Source organism: Capra hircus, chromosome 22, assembly GCF_001704415.2.
Source record: "Capra hircus breed San Clemente chromosome 22, ASM170441v1, whole genome shotgun sequence".
NCBI lineage: Eukaryota > Metazoa > Chordata > Mammalia > Artiodactyla > Bovidae > Capra > Capra hircus.
Window position 1 is genome coordinate 4,997,588 of NC_030829.1, and position 17,245 is coordinate 5,014,832.

Here is a 17,245-nt window from a genome sequence, read left to right on the forward strand (position 1 = left end):
GAGAGCTACATGTAAAAGAATGAAATTAGAACACTTCCTAACACCATACACACAGATAAACTCAAAATGGATTAAAGGCCTAAATGTAAGACCAGAAACTATAAAACTCTTAGAGGAAAACATAGGCAGAACACTCGATGACATAAATTAAAGCAACATCCTCTATGACCCACCTCCTAGAGTAATAGAAATCAAAACAAAAGTAAACAAGTGGGACATGGTTAAACTTAAAAGCTTTTGCACAGCAGAGGAAACTATAAGCAAGGTGAGAAGAAAAACCCTCAGAATGGGAGAAAGTATTAGCAAAGGAAATAACTGACAAAGGGTTTATTTCCAAAATATACAAGCAGCTCATACAACTCAATACTAGAAAAACAACCCAATCAAAAAGTGGGGAAAAGACCTAAACAGACATTTCTCCAAAGAAGACATACAGATGGCTAACAAACACATGAGAAGATGCTCAACATCACTCATTATTAGAGAAATGCAAATCAAAACTACAATGAGAGACCACCTCACACTAGTCAGAATGAACATCATCAAAAAGTCTACAAACAATAAATGCTGGAGAGGGTGTGGAGAAAAGGGAACCCTCTTGCACTGTTGGTGAGAATATAAATAGATACAGCCACTATGGAAGACAGTATGGAGAGTCCTTAAAAAGCTAGGAATAAAACCACCATATGACCCAGCAATTCCACTCCTAGGTATACACCCTGAGGAAACCAAAATTTAAAAAGACACATGTATCCCATTGTTCATTTCAGCACTATTTACAATAACTAGAACATAGAAGCAACCTCAGTGTCCATCAACAGATGAATGGATAAAGTTTACACACAGTGGAATATTACTCAGTCATAAAAGGAGCACATGTGAGTCATTTCTAATGAGGTGGATGAACCTAGAACTGATTATACAGAATGAAGTAAGTCAGGAATAAAAGATAAATATCATATTCTAACACATGTATATGGAATCTAGAAAAATGGTACTGAAGAATTTATTTACAGGGAAACAATGGAGAAACAGACATAGAAATCTGACTTATAGACGTGGGGAGAGGGGAGGAGAGGGTGAGATGCATGGAAAGAGTAACATGGAAACTTATTCTACCATATGCAAAATAGATAGTCAAGAGGAATTTGCTGTATGACTCAGGAAACTCAAACAGGGGCTCTGCATCAACCTAGACGGGTGAGATGGGGAGGGAGTTTCAAAAGGGAGGGGATATATGTATACCTATGGCTGATTCATGTTGAGGTTTGACAAAAAACAGCAAAATTCTGTAAAGCAATTATCCTTCAATAAAAAATAAATTTTTTAAAAAGGTATCCACAATTCCATGTTATACCTCTTTTTCACTGTTCTTCTTTGTCTCCAAAAGAGGGAACAGAGTGGGAAAGGCAGCATTTAGTTTTTCATAAAAAAACTATTATTGAAAGAGATTAACCCTGGAACTCATGCTTTTCTATTGTAGTCCTCAATGTTCAAGGATTAGGAAATAAAATAGCACACTATTACACAAACATAACCACTCTATATAAATAATGAAGTAACTCACACTGTCAGGCCTCCAGTATACTCCATACTGTTTTGGATTTCCATAAGCCAAGGTATAAGTTCCTATGTCTTGAGAATGAATGATGGATAAAACTGAACCACCAGAAGGATTTTTCATCATAGCTGAAGCCATTGTATCATGTGGAATGTTTTTTTTTTTTTTTTTTTTCCCATTTTAAGTAAGGAAAGGCCATTCTCAAGGATACAGGGTCCAACAACCAAAACCAGCTCTCAGCATTTGTTACTGTGATATACTCTGACTCCACCTCCTGTGACCATCTCATATCCTCATGAATCATCAGAAATGGCATTTGCTTTGCAGCAAATCTACGACGCTCAGTCCACAATGAAGAATTCAGAAAATGAATGTTCTTTCAAAACTCTTTTAACTCTAGGTCAGACATGGCTTCCGGTGCATCTATACTGCTAAAGGGCTTGTGTGCACCTTTGAGCAGAGTTCAGAGTCCTTGTCCAAGAACAAGTTTTCTGACTTCTGCAGCAAGTTTTCTCTTAGGATCTTGCTTTTTTGGCCCTTTGACATACAGCTGCATTATGTGGTCAACCTCTGCAAGGGCCTTAGCTGCTGCTGCTAAGTCACATCAGTCGTGTCCGACTCTGTGCGACCCCATAGATGGCAGCCCACCAGGCTCCCCAGTCCCTGGGATTCTCCAGGCAAGAACACTGGAGTGGGTTGCCATTTCCTTCTCCAATGCATGAAAGTGAAAAGTGAAAGGGAATTTGCTCAGTCGTGTCTGACTCTTCGTGAACCCATGGACTGCAGCCTACCAGGCTCCTCCGTCCATGGGATTTCCCAGGCAAGAGTACTGGCGTGGGTTACCATTGCCTTCTCCTTCAGGGACCTACTATTCAATTATTCTGCGGCTTGACAAAAAATTAATACCATTTAAATGGAGATGTCTTATCTCTGTTCAGCCAAACAGCATTGCCAGCGGACTTTACCAGTTTTCAGTTGTAATTAGAGGAACAGAGATTCCAAATACATCTTCGCCACTCAACTGGCAGATGAACTTGACCCAGATATGTCCTTCCCATCTGATCATATCCACCCAGCTAGACCTGACATCCATAACGCAGGAACAGGGAGGAGAAATCAGAGGCCTGGAGCACCTGGTTTAAAAACTGCCAAACTCCTACCTTTGGGGCTCTTGAGGCGAGTCAGCATGCTCCACCTGTGGAGGTGCGTGCTCAGGAGGAAGTGGCCGCTCACTGCCGCTAGTAAACCCACCAGGCGCTGCTTCTGGTACCAGGCGGAGTTTTCCAACAGCTGCTGGCCCAAGCCGGGGGCCGCTCTGCTCAAGCATCGCTTACGTGCTATGTGGCGCCCTGCTCGGATCTCGCGTGAGCTCCGTGGGTCCTTCCAGCAGTGTGTTCACGTAGTGGCGAGCTCGCTGGGCTTGTCACTCTCCCCAAAGCGCCGGCAGGTGCCGGACACTTAGCCAGTTGGCCGTGGGGGTCGAAGCTGCAATGGGTGGTACTGGGAGAGCCTCCTGGGTCGAGGTCTAAAAAGCTGGGGAGTTCTGACTCCCTGCATCTCTCAGGCGTGAATCCCTTGAACAGACAGAGCCTTCAACACCATCAGCACAACCCCTGAGGGCCGGAGGGGGCCTCATTCAGCCCCTGGAGGGGAAGACGCCTAAGCCGGCTAGGCTCACAGATTCCCCTCCAGCGCAGCACATGTGCGCCGTCTCGGCCACTTCACCAAAGGAATGGTGCCTCGTGCGGGTTCATTTTTTATTTAATTTTCTGTCTGTTTTAATTTTTATGTCATATTGGAGTATAGTTGATTTACAGTATTATATTAGTTTAACGTGTACAGCAGAGTCAGCTATATGTATATATATATTCCTATTCTTTTTCCATTTTTTTTTTCTTATTTGGGTTTCAGAATATCGAGTAGAGTTCCCTGCATTATACAGTAGGTCCTTGTTGATTACCTGTATGGTTGTGTGTGTGTTAATTCCAAACTCCTAATTTATCCCTCTCCCCAGCATAATGTCGTTTTGATGAGAAACAGATAATACCGTGTGTGTGTGTCTGTGTGTGTGTGTGTGTAGAGAGATTCTGCAAATTGGCAAATGCTACACCAATATTAAGGTCTAACTGAAGAATGTATTGTACACTTCATCCAGAAGTAGAATTTTATGTACAGAGTTGTTACTTTTCTGTTAAACATTTATGTAGAAGACCTGATTTGAAAACTTATAAAAGGTCAGTGGTAAAACCATAATCTTGTCTTTCTCTAGTTAAAGAAAAATGTCGTAGGGAACATGGGTGTTCACCTTTAGAGAAGCAAGTATGTTTTCTTGGAGCAGATGGGTGAGATGAAAGAGTCGAGCATAATAAAAGGTGTCTATAAAATCAGTCAAGCAAAACATTAAGTGCTGCGAAAAGAGCTCAAGGTTTTCATTGTCTTTCAGAAGTTTGTTGTGTGTGTGGAGGGAAAATGATAACGGTAAATTTCAAAGGCAGCCTCTCTAAATGACTTCCTGTAGAATCTGTAGAACTGGTAGCATTCTGATAGCCTCTAGGTGAGGAATGAGGACGTGGAGCAGATGTTTTAATGTTATTATGACTTGGCGATAAGCATTTGCCTTGGCAACTCTAAACAAGGACCAATGAGTCTATGGTCAACTTCAGGAAGGAGGCAGCCCTTTGAAATGCCTGCAGCGCAAGTGACTCATGCTTTCCCAGTGATTCAGCAGGTTAATAATTAATAACATCTGAGTCTTGTGCAACTGAGTACACAAGAGCACTGCAGCCCACTGTGAATTCTTCACCCCTGATATGCTCAGGGTAAGTGTTTTGTTACCAAATACTCCCTGCAGTCATTCTTAGCCATTAATCTAAAGTTTCTTTGTTTATAGGATTGCTGTGAACCCACCAATTTATCATTGACAAATATTTGGCTCCTTTGGTTGATGAGACAAGTTGGAGATGGATCAGAACTCCAGGTCTCCCCACCTCCTGGCTGCCAGGTAATGCTTCACAATGAAAGTGGATCTCAGACTGAATTCTGCTATGCGTAAAAATATTTGTCAGCAAACTAGCATTGGCTTCTTCTGTAGGAAGGGAAAGACTCTGCTCTCAGTCCTTTTGTATATCCTGAAAGTATTTTGCAGGAAATAGCCAGTTCAGGAAAATGTGACTGTTTTCTAGCAGCGGAATTCAGTTAATCTGAGATTAAGGGTCAGACTCTCCCAAAAGCGGCAAACACAAGATACTGGGTGAGGCTTAAGGGACCACTTCTTTAAACCAGTCTCTATGTCCCAGCACCAGTTATTTCACCAATGAAAATTCATTTCTCATCTCCTTTTGTCAACTGACAAAACTTCTGGGGTTAGTGATAAAGATGGCTTGGGAATTCCCTGGTGGTCTAGAGGTTAGGATTCTGCACTTCTGCTGGAGCTTGGGTTTGATCCCTAGTTGGTGAACAAAGATACCACAAGCTGCGCAGCAAAAAAAAAAAAAAAGGCTCAAGTAAAGAAGAAATGCATGTGTGCTAAGTCACTCAAGTCGTATCTCACTCTTTGCAACGCTATGGACTATAGCCCTCCAGACTCCTCTGTCCATGAGATTTTCCAGGCAAGAATACTGGCGTGGGTTGCCATTTCCTTCTCTAGGGGATGTTCCTGACCCAGGGATCAAATCCACGTCTCCTGGCTTCTGCATTGGCAGGCAGGTTCTTTACCAGTAGTGCCACCTGGGAAGCTGCCTATGGGTACAGTCATTTGAAAACGGCTTCCCTGATGGCTCAGCTGGTAAAGAATCTGCCTGCAATGTGGGAGACCTGGGTTCGATCCCTGGGTTGGGAAAATACCCTGGAGAAGGGAAAGGCTACCTACTCCATTATTCTGGCCTGGAGAATTCCATGGACTGTATAATCCAGGAGGTCACAAAGAGCTGGACAAGACTGAGCAACTTTCACTTTCTTTTCTAAAAGCTACCATTATCCTCTGAATACTTTACCAAACAGAGTTTTTACCGGAAAATCTCAAATATGCATTACATCTGATTAGCGTACATGCATATTTATGTTCTAAGCTGTGAAGTAGCATGCATTTTGAGTACAGATTACATGATGCAGCTCTTAAAATGGTTACGTATTTCTCTGACCCCAACTAAATAAATCCTCCTTAAGATACTTAATTTTTTTTGTCATTCAACATGTACTGTTAAGTGATTTTGTAGTTTTGTGAAATGAACAATTAGAACAGTTGGTTGTAAAGTCATAACTTATGTTTAAGTTTTTAACTTTCAAGTCCTGTAATATAACTAATAACTATTCAATTGAATGATTTTCAAGCTTGGAAAATGATGTCAAAATGAGAGGGAAGTTATCTAGCATTCCTTAGAAAGTAAATATAATCAACTCTGTATCCACAGGTTCCAAATCTACGCATTTCAACTAAGCACAGATGAAAAAGGCTTGATATACAAAATTCCTGAAAGTTTAAAAAGCGAAACTTGAATTTTCCTAATCTACCAGCAACTATTTACATAGCATTTACATTGTATTTACAACCATTTACATAGTATTTACATTGTATTAGGTATTGTAAGTAATTGAAATAAGATTTAAATTATATCTTAAGGGAGGATGTGCATAGGTTATAAGCAAATATTTAGCAGTATTATGTAAGGGTCTTGAGCATCTGAGGATTTTGTATCTGAGAGGCTCCAGGAGCCAATTCCCTGTGGATACCAAAGACTGCTGTATTGTTAGACAAAAAGATTGTTAGACAGAATTGGTTAACATAATTGTCAAACACATAAATCTTCTCCCCTGGGTGAAATCTATCCTCTTTTGTACTATTTTCACTTTGGGAAGCATTTCTCAGCATTTTAAAAGGAAGCTTATGCTGGTGTTCAGATCTCTTGACGAGCATTTCTCGTCTCATTTTATCTGCAGGCATCGGGGGCACCATAGGTTCTAGTTCCGAAATGTCACAATGTGCAGAGTCTCAGTTCTTGAGTGTTACATGGTATGGAGTTTATCCATTGAATCAGCCTCTCCTTCACAGTATTTATTGAGCAACAAACATGGATCAGGCAAAAGAAGGTAAAGATCTGGAAAAGACAGTCCCTGCCTAAAGAATGTCTCAGTCTGGCGGGGAGCCCAGGAGGGGCTGGCGTGGTGGCAGTAGGTGACAAAGCTGCCAAGAGCCTGGGCTGGGCAGCCCCCTGGCTGGGCTGGAATTCTGGCTGCCATTACTTGGTCTCCCTGTGGCTCAGCATCGCCACCTGTGAGGCGAGTACATGTCACATAGGGACATGTGCGGGCAACACGTGTTGGTTGTAGTTATTATTAAGTGTAGGGTGCTTGGGAGCTGCTTCCACAAGAAATCCCTGTGGTTTATCCGAATCAATTCAGACACCAGTTCCTTCCAAACTGAGCTCTTGGTTACGTTTCCTCTCTAGGATTTCCTTCCACTCCTGATCGTGACTCTAGTAAGAGTTGTTATTTCACACTGCTTTCCCTGGCCCTCAGCAGATGCATCTTTCAGTTGTTCCAGTCACTAATTTGAAAATCTTGTATAATTGTCTTTGATCATCTCCCTCCCCTGTTCAAAATCTCCTTCAGTGTCTATCATCGTCTTGAGTATAAAATACACTCTTAGTCTGACATGGAAAACAGGATCTCCTGGAGATCAAGTAGTCCTGGGTCCCTCTTGGGGGACCCCTTTTTCCCTTAATGGGGTGACCCAAGGATGAAAGAGCAGATTGAACCGAGGAGGGTCTTGGAATGCAGGACTGGAAAAACCAGATCCTTATCATCCTTCCTCCCCCATATTGTAACTACTGATGGAACAGTGTAACCTGTCTCCCCTCCTACCCCAGAGGGAAAAGGTATTTGCCCTACTCTTCCCCCACCCAGTATACATGCCTCATCCAATCAGCAAGACCCCCGTCCCACTCTTTGTCCCCTGGGTATAAAAGTGGACTGAGGACCCCCATTCAACGTCGGTTCTCTCTTGAGCTGGCCCACTGTTTAACAGCATCTCCCACTCTAATAAACTTGATTTCCCTCTCGTTTTGTCTCATGTCTAGAAATTCTTTTCCAAGCCATGCCCAGACATTTTTGGTGGCCCGGAGGGGAACCTTGGAGTCTCTTCCCCATCTCCTCACTTCTTCCTCATGGGGGGAGCCTTGGGGTCTCTTCTCCACCTCCCCACTTCTCCTTCCTCATAGGGACCCTCTGTGAACAGGCAAGTGCTGTGGAAGCAACTGAGGAACTCTGGCTGGAGTCACCCTCTGGTGTGCTCCCAAAGACCCACTGCTCACTGAGCCCAGTAGCTGCCGGTGAGGGTGCCGGAACAAGGGTCTCTCCTTCGTCTCTTTTCAACTGAGGACTAGGCTAAGCAAGTCCTCATTGTGTGGGCATGGGTGAGCCACTTAAAAGCCATTAGGGCGCCTGACACATGAAGGGAGAACGCAATGGCACCCCACTCCAGTACTCTTGCCTGGAAAATCCCATGGACAGAAGAGACTGGTGGGCTGCAGTCCATGGGGTCGCTAAGAGTCAGACACGACTGAGTGACTTCACTTTCACTTTTCACTTTCATGCATTGGAGAAGGCAATGGCAACCCACTCCAGTGTTCTTGCCTGGAGAATCCCAGGGACAGAGGAGCCTAGTGGGCTGCCGTCTATGGGGTCGCACAGAGTCGGACACAACTGAAGCGACTTAGCAGCAGCAGCAGCAACAGCCACATGAAGACTCACGTGTGAGGATAAGGGGGACACGGAACGGATCGGGCCCCAAGGGCATCCGCCCCCAGCAAGACAACTTCCATGCACCGTGTCAGGCACATAGTGGTTGAAGCAAAACAGAGAGCTTCACCCCCTGGCCACCGCCTCCCCATAGGACTGTGAGGCAGATTCCTCAGCCTTCTTCCCTGTCACTTTCACTTCTTCCCTTTTCAGTCCAGATTGATTTACAGGAGCCTAGGTGTTGCTTCTGAGCCATCCCAAGAGTGCCCTCCACATTTCAGGGAATCTCCAAATGTTGCTCCCTGTTGCTCCCAGGAATCTGTCTTTCTCTGCCTGGGTCACATGGTGCCCTAGCCACACGGTTCTCAGGGGTCACCTCTCGCTGTCGGACACGACTGTTGGGAGGGTCGGCCATCTTTGTGCCATTAGTCGCATGGAGAGATGACTGGGACAAAAGGGACGCCTTTCTGTCAGCCGGTGACTCCCGGTGCCCCCACTCTATGGTGGTAGGCTAAGACTAGGTTCTGGTACGTCCTGGGAGCCTCTCTCAGACTCACCCCTTGGCTACATTCTCAGAAACTGGAAAATTTTGACCCTGCAAAAGGCCTGGCCCCAATACAAACTGGGGACCCCCCAAAAATGGCCTCTGAATGGCTCGCCAAGCAGGGAAGGGACTCAGAATTTCCTTACGTTCAGTCCTTCATGGCCCTCAGTCAGAATCCGGATTTGAGGGACTCATGCCTCATGTCTTTCAGTTGCCTGCCTATCTCCTGGCCCCTCTGTCTCTCTCCATCAGATTTCCTAGACCAGTCCTTCTGGACCTATCATATCCGCATGCTCTCTAGGAAAGGATTCGGAGGTTCCCTTTGGTCCAGGTCTTTGTCCTATATTCAAAAGCCTGAAGGATCAAAAGCTCTCCTAACATCCTAAAGAATCCCCTTCTAACTACACTTATCTCTCAGGTTGGGAGGGAACCAAGCTTTTCCCACTCCTGAACATCCTAAAGAATTCCCTTCCAACTACTCCTGTTTCTTAGGGAGGGGAAGGACCCAGCTTCCCTCACTCCTGCAAATCCCCTTAACCCTTCAGATTCTTCTGATGGGACAAAGACCTCACTTCCCACCAAAGGGACAATCCAAGATTTTTATAAGCTGATCTGCCCCTGATATGAGAGCTAATTTGAGCACTATTTGGTCTATAATTTAGGTGACTATACAGAAAGGAAGGATGACTTTTTGACACAGGATGGCCATTATATTCTTTAGACTCTGGAGAAAACTGGTTAAAATGAAATTCTTTTCTTGGAAACTCAAAACCTGTTCTTTTTGCATATGCAATTAAAAACAGCTAGCTTGTTAAAAAGCCTGCCTAGGGAAAAGCTTGAAGTTAACCCTGTCTGCGTCCCTGAAATGCACAGCTCACTTTGCCTGAGACCTCAGCCTTGGGCAAATTAGAACTTCAAAAAAAAAAAAAAAAAGATGGGGGGGAGACGGGGCTGGTATCAAAGAGATATTTTAAATATCAAGTGGAAAACTATGAGATCTCCATCTGTCTATCTGGATTTATGTATGTCTTAATGTATGTCTTTTTTTTTTTTAATAATATTGCTGAAGTTGTAAATGAGTTCTAATTTAACTGGCCTAAAGAAAAATAGATGCTTACAAATCAGACAATTCTAAATACAAGAGAAATTTACCTAGAGAATGTCAGATTCATGTGAACTGGAAAATATTCAATATTAAATATCTAGTATTAATGTTTGTTTTGCTAATCTAATATAGCTATGTCTAAGAGTTATTAACATTAAGCATAATATTTTCATTGTGCCTAGGTTTATTATAAGTTAAATATTAGTTCCTTCCACTCCTGATCGTGACTCTAGTAAGAGTTGTTATTTCACACTGCTTTCCCTGACAAGAGTCTTAAGCCCTCAGATGCATCTTTCAGTCATCCCAGTCACTAATTTGAAAATCTTATAAAATTGTCTTTGATCATCCCCTCCCCTGTTCAAAATCTTCACTTGGCGGTAACACTACCTTCCTCTTACAGAGAAACTAGAGATTTTGGACTATTAATGAATAATGTTTGATGCCATCCTGAGATGTTCTCTAGAACTTTTTTAAAGAAATTATCACTGGTATTTATGTTCACCAATCTATAGAATGCTAATATAAAGGTCAGTTCTTGGTTGCTTAAGGAAAGTAGGATGTGTGTTTTCAGTAAAGAAGGTATGAGGAATGGAATTACATTTTATGAAGGGAAAAGGAAGTAGGTCTGACTTACGGGTGGCTGTTTCAGGATGGGAGAACAAAGTAATGGGTCCAGAAAGTGGTAAGATTTTATGGAAAGTGGACCCCAAGGCAAGAGTTTTGCACATAAATACAAGTTTTCTGGAGATGTTGAACTGCCTTTGATGATGGATTTTAAGTTTCTTTACCTCTGAAGTGATCTGTTCTGTTTACCTTTGAAATCTTCTTTGTTACTTTGGCTAAGTGGATATATAGTTTCACAGTGATCTATATGATTCTATCTGACTGAGTGTTATAAACCCTTTTGCTATTTATTGACAAAACTTCCTAGATAACTTGACTTCTGGGTGACTTTGGGATGCTTCAGAGGGCCCCTGAGACATCCCAAAGAGCTATTAAACTACCTGGGTTCACTGGACATGTTAAATTAAATGGGAAGTACTGTTGAATCTTCTCAGGTTATACTGTATGGTTGATATTACTAAATAAAGATATTCTGAAATTATGTGGAATTCATAAAGATCTTATATGCCCTGATAAAATGTGGTCATTATAATTCTAGTTATCATATTAAAGTGTTACATATTACAGCAATGACCAGGCTACTTGGGCAATTGCAATTTAATCAGATTTTAAACTTGTCTTATATGGTTTCACTCTGATGCCTTTGCAAGAATACTGCTACTTCAAGATTTATGGAAAAGACTTTTCCGAGATTAACCGATAAACAAATTTTGCTTGTTTGTTATCTGATAAACTGGTAACAGACTGTAATTTAGTCTACTCTCTCTGGCGACCCCATGGACTATATAGTCAATGGAATTCTCCAGGCCGGAATACTGGAGTGGGTAGCTTTCTCTTCTCCAGGGAATCTTCCCAACCCAAGGATTGAACCCAGCTCTCCTGCATTGCAGGCAGATTCTTTACCAGCTGAGCCACAAGGGAAGCCCAGGAATACTGGAGTGGGTAGCCTATCCCTTCTCCAGGGGATCTTCCTGACACAGCTGAGGAAGATCTTCCTTCCTACCAGCTGAGCTATGAGGGAAGCCCTATATGGTTTCACTCTGATGCCTTTGCAAGAATACTGATACTTCAAGATTTATGGAAAAGACTTTTCTGAGATTAACCAATAAACAAATTTTGCTTGTTTGTTATCTGGTAAACTGGTAACAGACTGCAATTTAGTCTACTCTCTATGTTAAGAGAACAAAGTTTTCTTAGAATGCAGCTTTCAATAACAGATTATGAATTTCTTTGCCTTTAAGTGATTTATATTTGTTTTTTAAATCTTTTGTTACTTTGGTAAAGTAAAGAAGCATTATTTAAGATTACGGTACATGTAGACAAAGCTCTTTCTGCTTCTACAAAAAATAAGCCCTCACGGTTAAACTTTTGCTATCCTGATGTCCTTAAAACATGGCAACAGTCTACTCCTAAATGGGGGAATTAAAAATGGGTGAACAATAGCTGTGAATCAAAGCGTCAGGGCTATGGGAAATCCAAGACAGCCACTTGGCTTTTCCTGGCTCCCTGACAAACCTCATTTTTATTTGATGGGTTAAAGCCTTCCCTAGCTACAGGGTTAATGCCCTCATAATGAAAAAAATCATGTTTCACTGATTAAGTTTTGTTCATTGTTAAACTAAGTTTCTAGTTTTTAATTAAGGTCTAGTGTTTACTAAGACTCATTTCTGAGATAGTTACCAATCTTCAGATAAAGATCAGATGCTCCATGATGTACACCCAGGAGATTAACACCAGGCTATACGCATTTAACAAGTGAAGTCAGATGACCTGGGGTATACTGGGCTCTACCTAATGAAGGTTCTTGACTTAAAATCTTGCTTGTGACCTTACTAATAACTGCTCGCTATACTATTTTCTATGTCACTTGTTTCAGAAGATTGTTTCTTATGTTGCCAAATGTGTGCCTGAGCCTGTGATAAAAGGCTGATATGCATCCACATGAGATCAATGATTGTAATAATATAACTCTAGGTATGGGAAGAAGCAACAAGAGGGAATGTTTTCCTGGACCAAGAGGCTAGTAAAACAGGTGTGGTCCAGAGACTTTTGCCACTCACCATGCCTGGTCCAATAACAGCACACAGAGAGTGGCCTGTCGATGGAATCTCCATTAAACCTGGGAATGAGCCTTCCCAGCCCCGCAGGACACAGCGGCCAGGAAATACCCCCAAAGCATGGTCAAATACGGGGCTAGGAAGGGACTGGAGGTGGGCACTCGCCAGCTGCCTCTGCAAAGATTACATCATGACCACTGCAAGCTGCTGACCTTCAACACCCCCTGAAAGGAGCTCAGGGTGGAGATAAGAAATAAGGCACCCTGTGCTCTGGGAATGGAGAAGGAAATAGCAACCCACTTCAGTGTTCTTGTCTGGAGAATCCCAGAGACGGGGGAGCCTGGTCGGCTGCCCTCTCTGGGGTCACAGAGAGTCGAACACAACCAAAGCGACCTAGCAGCAGCAGCAGCAGCAGCAGCTCTGGGAAAAACCCAGAAGAACCAGCCTTCACACAGTCAGATGTTTTCAGGTAAAGATTTTATGAGCCCAAATCCTTGCGTCTTCTCGTACCTGGAGAAACACTAATGTCACAAACCAAGGTCTGGCCCTGGTTCTCCTGGCTAGCCCCTGAGCAGCTTTTCTGTTTCTATTACTCTTTGGGACAAATATCTTTAACTTTCTTGTTAAGTTTGTTTCTTCTAGAATACAACAAATCTCCAAGTGATAGTTTGATATTCCCTGGCCAAGACCCAGACAATGCTGAAACAAGCCACTTTATCATTCCATGGACTCTCATCTGCCTCTGTAAATACATCCTGACAGAGAACAGGCAAAGGGCCCCGCGGTGCCCCAGTACAGCCTAAAGAAGTCAGAGCGGTCATCGCCCCCTTTCCTTTGAGACTGGGTTCCCAAAGGCCTGAGAAGGGAAATTAGTAGATGGTTAGAGATGAGCAGGGTATCAAAAGGGGCATGTGGTGACCCAAGGATGAAAGAGCAGATTAAACCAAGGAGGTTTTTGGAACAAGAGGAACACCTCTTGTTCCTGCATTTTGGAATGCAGGAATGGAAAAACCAGACCCTTCTCATCCTTCCCTCCCCCATGTTGTAACTATTAATGGAACCATGTAACCTGTCTCCCCTCCTACCCCATAGGGAGGAGATATTTGCCTTACTCTTCTGTCCACTCAGTATACCTGCCCCATCCAATAAGCAAAGGACCCGCAAGACCTCTATCTCACGCCTTGTACCCTGGGTATAAAAGTGGATGAAGAGCCCCCATTCAGTGTCGGTTCTCCCTTGACACTGTTCTAACAACGTCTCCCACTCTAATAAACTTCATTTCCCTCTCATTCAGTCTCATGTCTGGAAATTCTTTTACCAACCTGCGCCTGGACCACGACACCTAATACTCATTTTTATTGTCTGCTCCGGGTCTCAGTTGTGGCATGTGAAATCTTTTATTTGGGGCATGTGGGATCCAGCTCTCCAACCAGAGGTAAAACCTGGGTCCCCTGCGTTGGGAGCATGGAGTCCTAGCCACTGGACCGTCAGGGAAGTCCCCCCTTTGGGGCTGTGAAATGCCTTATTAATGTGTGAAAATGGAGAACTGCTAAAATAAAACTCTCAAAATTTTGTACATTTACATGTCTGCAATGTATAATAAACATACAATACATGTTCATATGTATTTATGAGAACAAATACATAAATATAATTGTGTAATTCACAAGATAATTGGAGAAATTCTACAGTTCTTAATTCATAGTTGATATGATTCATATTTGGTACACAGATTAATACCATATGGTGGCTAGAGCATCTTCCTCTTTCCTTATGATCAGTGAACTTCTCTGGTATTAGTTAGGAATGGTTTTGTCTGGAACTAATGACTTATACAATATCAGTTTATTATGTCTCATGATTCTGCCATCTGGGTTGAACTCACTGAGCCTATTCCCTCTGCATTTTCTGGGGCTGGAACGTTCAAGATAGCTTCATTACTCACATGTCTGGTGCTTCAGCCGGGCTGCTGGGATAGCTGGTGCCTGGCTGGGGGCCTCTTTCTCCATGTGGTCTCACGTGGCTAGCTTGGGCTTCCTCAGAGCATGACAGTCTCCGGGTACGTAGACTTCTTAACCTGGTAACTCATTTCTGAGAGAGGAAGTCCCGCTTTGAGACTAGTCCTTGAACTGGTGGTGTGTCATTTCCATCATATTCTGTTGGTGAAAGTAAGATACAAAGCCAGCCCTTTAAAGGAGAGGGAAAATAGAATGTAGACCCCACCTTACCTCTGGATGCAGGAAGCAACGTGTGAGTCCAGTGAAGGGAGGGAGGGATCACAGCCAATTCTGAGGGCTTGGCTACCTGTCAGGTAACATCCACGTGGAGGCAGCTGCCGTATTGAGTCGCTGGTTCTACTGTGATACCTTTGGCATCCCTCTCATTGCTGCAAGGTCATGGCATCACCTCTGTGTCAGTCTCTCCTCATCAGGTCCAGAGGTGGGAAACGGAAGTGGTGGCTTTCCTTGGGCGCTTCCTTGTAGTCACATAAAGAAAAAATCTTTCTCACAAGCTCCAATCAGATTTCTTGTTACATGTCTTTGTGCGAAATTGGATCATATCTACCGTTAATAAGGATGAGTCTGTTTCCTAAGTTGTAGTTAAAGTCACATCCTAATCAAACTTGGATTTCTGAGAGCAGTATGGAAAAGGGAGAATATTTTATACAAGCAACAGTGTTGGCCACGTTCTGTAACTGCTTATATACAGCTTATATACTACAACCAACATTGTAGAACAGTTACATAATTGTATATAACTTCAGATAACACTGTAATGGTCACATTAGATATTTACCGTCTACCATCCACATAACAAGCCTCAGACCAGTGTTTGACTTTAAGAACTCTTTGCCTCTAGTGAGAAGAGCCATCCAGATCCAAGGCAAAGAGCAAAAATTGCGGGAGGTGTGCAGAATCAGGGCCAAAACATTCCATCTAAAATCCCTTCATATTTATAATCTAGGCATTCTGAAATCTTTGCCTGTCCTTATGCACTCCGAGGTCACACATCTTGTCTTCATGCTGCCATTCCGTGTACCCATAACATCTTTCCTTATGCCTTCACCTGACCATCCTTCAAGATTCAGCTCAAAAGGCATTTCGTCCCCTGGGCCTTCTCTTACTCTTAAGCTAGATTAAAGGCCTCTGTTGCCTGTCTGCTCCCATGGTGCTCAGAGCTCATCACCACTGTGCTAATCATCTTATCAGATTTATTAACATTGTGTGTTTACTTATATATGTTTCACATTAGATCACAAAGACAGCCTAATGCCCTTCAACTGAAGCTAGGATTCCATTTTCTGAGTCCTCATATCTTCAGTGCTTAAAGAGTATTTGGGTCCCAGTAGAGAATCAAACGCTGGTCGAGTAAATGGATGGACAGTAGGCTGACATTCTATCCTGAAAGCAAGAGGAAGCCACTGGATAATTGTAAATGTGATTGTTGTTGTTGTGATTTCGGGGGGGAGCAGTTTGGTAGCAGTGAAGAGTGCAGTAGAATGGGTGAGGCTGAAGAGGTGAAAAGATTAGGAAACGGACAGAAGACTCTATGAAGTAATGAGAGAGAGAACTAAAATGACGCCAGTGTTGAGGGTGAGAGCAGAACAGACCCAATACTTAGAAAATAAAAAGATCCTAATTCCCTGTTGGTTCTGGGGGGTAAAATAGAGGCCAGCTCTTGATTTTTATGTTTCTGGCTTGCGTTACCCATGAAAGATAGAGCGTTCTCTTCATATTGGAAATGTACCACAGGAAAGATATTCTGGAGTCCAACTTTAGAATAATGAGCATGTGGTACCAGTGGAACACCCGTGAAAAGAGTCGAGTAGGCAGTGGGAATAATTGTAGCTTATATGAGAAACCAGAGCCTGATAATTAGATTTGGAAATCATAGATTAGTAAAGTCATAGAAATAGCTGTGTTCCTCAGAAGGAACGAGAGGAGGGGCGGAGAACACACGTAGTAAGAACCAGCACTGACCAATGATGGAAACAAACCTGTGAAGACGCTGAGAAGGAGCAGCTGGAGAAGCAGGCAGAAAGTGGGGTGGACTAGTTTGGTAGGGCTGCCATAGCAAAACACTGCAGACTCCATGGCTTACCCAACAGAAATCTGTGTCTCACAGTTCGAGAGGCTGGAAGTCCAAAGTCAGGGTGCTGGCAGGTTTGGTTTCTGCTGAGGCCTGCCGTCTTGGCTCCCGGGCAGCCTCCTTCTCGCTGTAAGTGCACATGGCTTTCTGTCTGTGTATTCGCAGCAACATCCTCTCCTTCTGAGGACGTCAGTCACAGGGGGTCGGGATCCTACCCTCAAAGACAGTAGGGTAGGGCTTCAACCTGTGAATGCTGGGGATACAACTCAGTCAGTACCAAGGGGATACAGAAGCAGCCCGGCAGGAAAGCAAGGAGATGATGTGCAAGCATCTACAGCGTTAGACAAGATTCCAACTGAATTGTGCCTTCTGGGTGTATTGGCGACCAAGGTGTGAGCCAATCGGGGTTTCCACCGGATAGGGGGCGGGGACTGCAGTGGCTGATTAGTGGGAAAGAGACAAGGAAGCAACACCAAGGGTGGCGCTGATCATTCCAGAGTCTTCTCAGAATACAGGGCGCAGGTAGATCA

At 43.4% G+C, this 17,245-nt stretch overlaps 1 pseudogene; it reads right to left on the reverse strand.

The window, feature by feature from the left end:
* Positions 1,903-16,886, reverse strand: LOC108638588 (annotated as a pseudogene).